We start from the raw sequence: 7,081 nt of genomic DNA on the forward strand, positions 1-7,081 counted from the left end.
TTACTAACTATCTCAGGTAGTCCTAAATTTTTTTCCCATTGTGGGGGTTACTGATTTTAAGGAAAATTTATTTAAAATAAAGTTTATTCTTATTTGCAAAAACTCAGATAATATTTTCTAAATTAAAGCATACCAACTGCCAAATTCAATGGAGATTAATTCAATTCAGTAGTACCAGGAATGGATTTGGTCCAATGAATTTAAATCTAAACTCTAAACTGAACCCTTTTAAAAAGATTCTTCATTTTTGCAGGGCTAATTTTAGCCATGCAAGACAATAAAACAAATTATTTTGAAAATCTCTATGTTGCTTTATGACTCCTGCAATGTCTGTTCTGCTGTCCTAAGAATTTGGGTGCTGGTTAATTGACTAATATCCACCCTGGAAAGGTAGACTTTAACTATCTGATAACCTGGAAAAGGATAATATCCTCTTTCTGAGAAATGAAGCAAATTACTATTTCAGGTCAGCTCTCTGAATAAAGCAGTCATATTTAATAGTGCTTAACTCAGACGTGGGCAAACTATGGCCCGCGGGCCACATCCAGCCTGCGGGACCGTCCTGCCCGGCCCCTGAGCTGCCGGCTGGGGAGCCTAGTCCCCAGCCTCTCCCCTGCTATCACCCTTCCCCCGCAGCCATGCCGCCGTGCAGGCCACGCTCTGGCCCGCCGCTCCCACTAGGCAGTGTTGGAAGCGCAGCTGGCTCTGGCTGGGTGTCGCGGCTATGAGCTCCTGCTGCTGGTAAGGGGGCGGGGAGCGGGGGGGTTGTGTAAGGGAGCGGGGGATCCTGGGGAGCAATCAGGAGGGAGGGGGCAGTTGGATGGGGCAGAGGTTCGGGGGGGGGAGGTCAGGGGATGGGGAACAGGGAGGGTTGGGAGTGAGGGTCCTGGGGGGCCTGTCAGGGGGCGGGGATGTAGATAGGGGTCGGGAGGGCAGTCAGGGACAGGGAGCGGGGGGGTTGGATAAGGGGGTGGGATCCCGGGGGGCAGTTGGGGTGGGGGGTCCTGGGAGGGGGTGGTCAGGGGACGAGGAGCAGAGGGCACCTGGATAGGGGGTGGGAGTCCCAGGGGGGCTGTCTGGGGGCGGGGGTGTGGATAGGGGACAGGGATCCCAGGAGGGGGTAGTCAGGGGACAAGGAGCAGGGGGTTTAGATGGGTTGCGGGTTCTGAGGGGGGCAGTCAGGGGGCGGGAAGTGGGAGGGGGCGGATGGGAGGGCAGGCGGTTTGGGGAGGCACAGCCTTCCCTACCCAGCCCTCCATACAGTTGCACAACCCCGATGTGGCGCTCAGGTCAAAAAGTTTGCCCATCCCTGGCTTAACTGTTCTTTATGTCCTACGCAGCAACTATCTGAGTGACACCATCTTTGGCATGGTCCGATGACACATTTAATCTAAAACATCTGCTTAATGGAATGTTAAGGGTCATTTAGGCAGGTCCACTCCCTTCCACCCTCTTCAGTATTAGAATTATGGGTATTTTTAAATCTAATACGTTGGAGAAGCTACAATTAACTCTGTAGATAATATAAGTTGACTTTTCAGATGAAACACACACACTTACAAATAAAGTACTATCTATACATATGCTCCCTGATAGTTTGGTGGGATTTTTCAAACAGTCTAGGTATTTAGCCTCATATTTGTACAGCACCTAACATAATGGGGTCCATGATTAGCGCTTAGTTGTAATAATGGGGGTCTAACAGGCCTACCCGAACTGTGAGCTCAACAGTGGGAAGGTAGATAAAAGTTTATAAAATTTTCCAGTCACCTATAACAATAAATGTTGATGGGGGAAAAGTACAAAAGGGAGACAAACAGATGGAATTAGTCAACAGAGTCCTTGAGTGATAGTAGTAGGCCTTCTTGTTTGAAATTATGCCTGTAAACAAGAGAAGTGTGAGACCAGAAATCAATCAATCAAAATTGGTGTGTCAAAAATTAGGCCTAATTGGTGAACACAGTAATGAAAGGATGGACTATTCCACCCATCACTTCCTTTTGGAGTCCTTAAAAAAAAGGCTTCGGGGGCATAAGGCTGGAGCACCCATGGAGAAAAATTAGCGGGTGCTTAGCACCCACCGGCAGCCAAGCTCCCCCATCTCCCTCCGCCTCCCAGCACCTCTCCCGCACCGGTGGCCCCGATGATCACTCCTCCCCCTCCCTCCCCCTCCCAGCACCTCCTGCCTTCCGCAAACAGCTGTTTCGCTGTGTGCAGGTCAGCTCCTGGAGGGAGAGGGAGAAGTGGGGATGGGGCGCATTCAAGGGACGGGGCGGAAAAAGGTGGGGAAGAGGCAGGGTGGGGGTAGAGCAGGGGCAGGAAGAGGTGGGGCAGAGGTGAGATCTTGGAGGAAGGGGGTGAAGTGTGGGGCAGGGCCGGGAAGAGGCGGGGCAAGGGCCGGGGGTTGGGTGGAGTGGGAGTGGGGGTGGGACCTGGGGTGGAGGTGGGGGGGGTCAAGCACCCCCCGCATAGAGGGAAAGTTGGCACCTATGTTCAGCGGAAGATCAAATGCTGGCTGTCTGGAAGACAGGTGGACTAAGAAGGAGCAAGCTTCACCATCACGGCTGCCACCCCCACCAACTCCTGGGACCCCAGGATCAACTGTGACACTATTGGACCTTTGTTGTTCTGATCCTGAGACATGTCCTGACCAGCCCAGGCCAGAAGGAGGAACCCAGATGACATCACCACCTCCACTAGATCCAGCTAAATCCCAAACACCACCTAGGATATAAGACCTTGTCACGCACATCCTTTCCAGGCGTTTCCTTTTCCTTCCACACGTTATTCTTACTCTTTCCTTTTGCCTTCTGTCTAATAAGCACCTGGCTCAGCCAGCCATGACTATATATTTTGCAATACTATTGTAGTCCTGTGACCACAAAGGCCAATTAAAGCAATGCCCTAAACAGCCCACTGCTGGTGCGAGTTTGCCAGGTCTCTGAGTGACTGATCAGACTGTGCGCTGGGCCTGTGTTTCTCCTGCAGTGAGGTTGCAAGTAAGAGACAGAGACGGAATCTGTGTTTTCAATCTTTGCTCTTCTTTTCTCTCCCCCTGTGTGCATGCTTCTTTAGTTCTGTTTTCAAGGGAATGGGATAGAACTTTAACAACAGCTTCACCCACTTCACCTAACTTCTTTCCTCCCAAAAAGGAGAGTTATTACCATCTCAGAGGCTGTCAGACAGCAAAAGGAAATAAAGGATATTGTTAAAATGAAAGCCTTAATACTTTTTATTTCAAGTGCTTTAATTGTTCTGCCCCTTTTCTGTATCTTTAATAAAAAGATTAAAAGGATTTTTAATAGTATGTTTGCCAAGGGACTAAACAAGTAGAGGTCTCAGTACTCGAAACCATATTTAACTGTTTAGTGTTGTATAGGGACGTGGCCACATTAACACCTTTGACTCTCTGGGGCTACTTATTCCCTTGAAGTTAGCACAACAGCTCCTAGGTACTACAGTAATACAGACAATAAAAATATTTTTCATTAAAATGAATGGAAGATTATGTGGCTAAATCCCTCAGATGGTTTTAATAAAATATTAAGATTTTTCAGAGACATTACTATAAAAGAACAACTAATCTAAAATATAATAGGTGGCATAGTTCATGACTGGCTCTGCTCTCAGTTAAATCTCTGCCACCTCAGGGAATGAATTCATGGCCTGCTCAATTCAGTTAAATCATCAATTTTAGCATGCAACTTAGATGAGAGGGAAAGAAAAGGGTGCATCGGGCAATGACAGATATTACATGGAAAAGTTACTTGTGAGAAATGTCCAATTTCCCATGAATTTTTCATTGATGTTTATGATTTTTTTCAGTGTTCACAAATATTTGGAAATGGTTCTGATACAGACCTTTCAGATCACAGATATTTCCATTCTTTAGTACTATAATAGCAAAATAGGAACAAGATGCCAGAGTCACTCTGTGACTGGCAGTCCAATCTCTGTTCAGCCCAAGATTCTTGAATTTATGCATGTAATAAACCACTTCTCTGGTATTTTGTCAAATATCAGAGAGTAACTATTGTTAGCTAATGAATACAAATAACCAAGCTGACAAGACCGTGGTCTAGTAAGAATGCTTTTCACACAATGGGGGTTCTGCCTCCACCCATGCAGTGGGATACTGGTGTACGGAAAAGTAGTTTCAGAAAGAACCGTGGAGATCTCAAGAATTAGCAAATGGGCATGCCAACTTCAATTGTTTCACAAAGTATTCCACCAATCTGCACTCCTCCTACATGGACGCCTCAATATGTATTAGTACTCTCTTTCAGCTAGTGTAAAGTGGCATGGATCCACTAAAGTCACTGAAGCTATGCCAGTATATACCAGCAGAGAATCTAACCCACCATGGATCTCAGCAGGCACATAGATGAGAGGGGTATAAGTAAATTAGGATTCTGTTCCTCAGCTATGCTGCTGTGAATCAGGAGTAAATGCATTGCCTTCTATGAACAAGTATTAGATTTAGAAAAACTAGACTGAGAGCAGAATTGCACTCCATGGTTCTTATCAAGAGATCATGGTAAATGATGGCTGAAGTTCTTTCTTAAATTTTATTCAGTTCTTACTTCTTCCCATTGAGTCTGAAAAGCTTTGTCTGAATAAGGACTCCAGGATTTGGCCCCCTTTGTATGACAAGAAATCTTTGGGGAAGTTTTTATCTTTCATACCAAACAGTTAGATGGGGAAGCATATGTAATGCACTAAGGATGGAAGAAATCAATATGATTTGTTGTTGTTCACCTTAATATCATGCAGGAAGTAAGCTGCATCCTGATAGACATTCCTCCAATTCAGGGAAAACCCTTGCAATTCTCTGTCCAATACAGGTCACTCCAGTACTTTGTCAACTCTAGTTCCACTCAAACATATCAAAAGGAACAAAGATTCCAAACAACCCCTTCCTATTTTTTAAGCACATATCAACAAACCGACTACATGCCTTAAATTCAGCTCCCCGTAGGGACATTTTACATGGCTAAAGAGACCAGGATGGGAACACCTGTATACACTATTTAATTAGCTATCTATCTCTAAACTCATCAACTTCAGATGTAGGCTGGAAGTATACTACCAGTCTCCTTGTTATGCTTATAAGAAGCACACAGAATCTTTTAAAGGGGATAAGGCAATATGCCAAATACACTCTTCTTTTATAGTAATAAGTTCCGATACAAGCCTCTGGAATTTGCTGTGTTACATCGGAGCTGTTCAAGGTTGCTCCAATCAGCATTATTTGGGTTGTTACTAGGAGTTATCCGCAGTTGTTTCTTATCTCGTCCCTCTCGCTTCACTCTTTATCTTGTCCTTGGGGTGTATGCCTTTGCTTTAGGGTCGTCAATCTGCCATCCAGGTGAAAGTTGGCGCCTCTCGACTCCTCTACTCCCTTCTTGACCATCTGGCCTAGCTGTCCTTTCTCAGTTAATTACCATACATTCTTCACTCACACCAAACAGTAAATAAGGCAATTACAGCCATAAAACTTCTTTCCTTCTAAAAACAATCATTAACGCAATCAGTAAAGAATAAACTCAGAACAATTTCTTCTTACTAATTCAAGGCTACAATTTCTTCTTACTAATTCAAAGCTAGCAAAATGGAGTATAAAGCAAAATGGAGTAAAATTTTACTTGAAACAATTTCTTCCCATTAGGCTTTTGCTTACATTCTACAACAAGAAATTTGCTCCCCTCTTTTTAAAAATGATTTGAGTAGAAAATGACAAAGGATGGAGTGCTACGAAGGTTTTTTGGGGGGGTTGGACATAGAAGAAGAAGATCAGGGTTGGAAGGGACCTCAGGAAGTCATCTAGTCCAACCCCCTGCTCAAAGCAGGACCAATCCCCAACTAAATCCCCAAATGGTCCCCTCAAGGATTGAACTCACAACCCTGGGTTTAGACATCTGTCCTCTACATGCAAAAGAGCTTAATATTGAGTTGTCATGAGAAACAGTGGCTTTGCCCAATCTGAACTCCACTTTTGCTGGATGAAGAGACTCCCATGCTGTGCTCCACTCCTTCTCTCTCATGTTCCCAGTACAAAGCCTAAATGGAGGCTAAAGCTTTTGAATGTTGACTATCCATTCATGTGATTTGACTGTCCAATAACATGGATGATGACATCACAGTAAGTAGCCAATAGCCATATTATTTGAGTGCTATATGAAAGATTCTGAATACCTTCCCTCTCGGGGCAGCTGTGTACAAATTGCATAATATCGAGAAAGTGGGCTGAGACTGCCAATATATTTCACTCAGGCCATTGGACAGCCATCAGAGATTAAGCTCAGCTCTCTATTAACACAGTCCTGATTTAAAACAGGGATCTACTGGAGAAAGACCTCATGTTCCAGAATTAGTCACACGAGACAACCAATGAATTCAATAAATATATTTAAAATCTTTGCTTAAGAGTTATCAGTACAGGGTAGAAAATGTTTGATCCTGAAGTACCATGATAGTTAATCTTGAAAAATTGTATTCAACATTTGTCTATCCCAATTTTTTAATATAATTCCACTCCTCCTCCAAATCATCACAGCAAAATACAGATGAATAGATCTTGAGTTTAACCTGGTGAACTTTCATGACATTTGCCAGGCTGCAAAGAGGACTGAAGAAAACAAAAGTCTGAAAAATAATGTGGACTGACCAGAAATTGGATGAGGGTGAGGAATATATCAATTTTTTTAAAACTTCTTAGTCAGTCTTCTATATCTGTATTTTATTCTGCAGGAAATTTATAATGCTGATTTTGGGCCCAATTGTGAAGTAAATGAGAATTCTGCACACAGGATTGGACCATTTTGACATCTCAAATGTTCCCAAGACAATTGACTGTTACATGACTAAGTTATTTGATACTTCTCTCTAGCTACATGTCCCTCACTACTGCAGTACTTGAGTGCTTCACTCAATACACCCTTGTGAGGTAGGAAAGTGCAATTATCCCCCTTTTACAGAGGGGGGGAAACTGACGCACAGATTAAGTGAACCCAGATCTTCTGACAGGTTTCAGAGTAACAGCCGTGTTAGTCTGTATCCACAAAAAGAAGAACAGGAGTAC

Source organism: Chrysemys picta, chromosome 11, assembly GCF_011386835.1.
Source record: "Chrysemys picta bellii isolate R12L10 chromosome 11, ASM1138683v2, whole genome shotgun sequence".
Lineage (NCBI taxonomy): Eukaryota > Metazoa > Chordata > Testudines > Emydidae > Chrysemys > Chrysemys picta.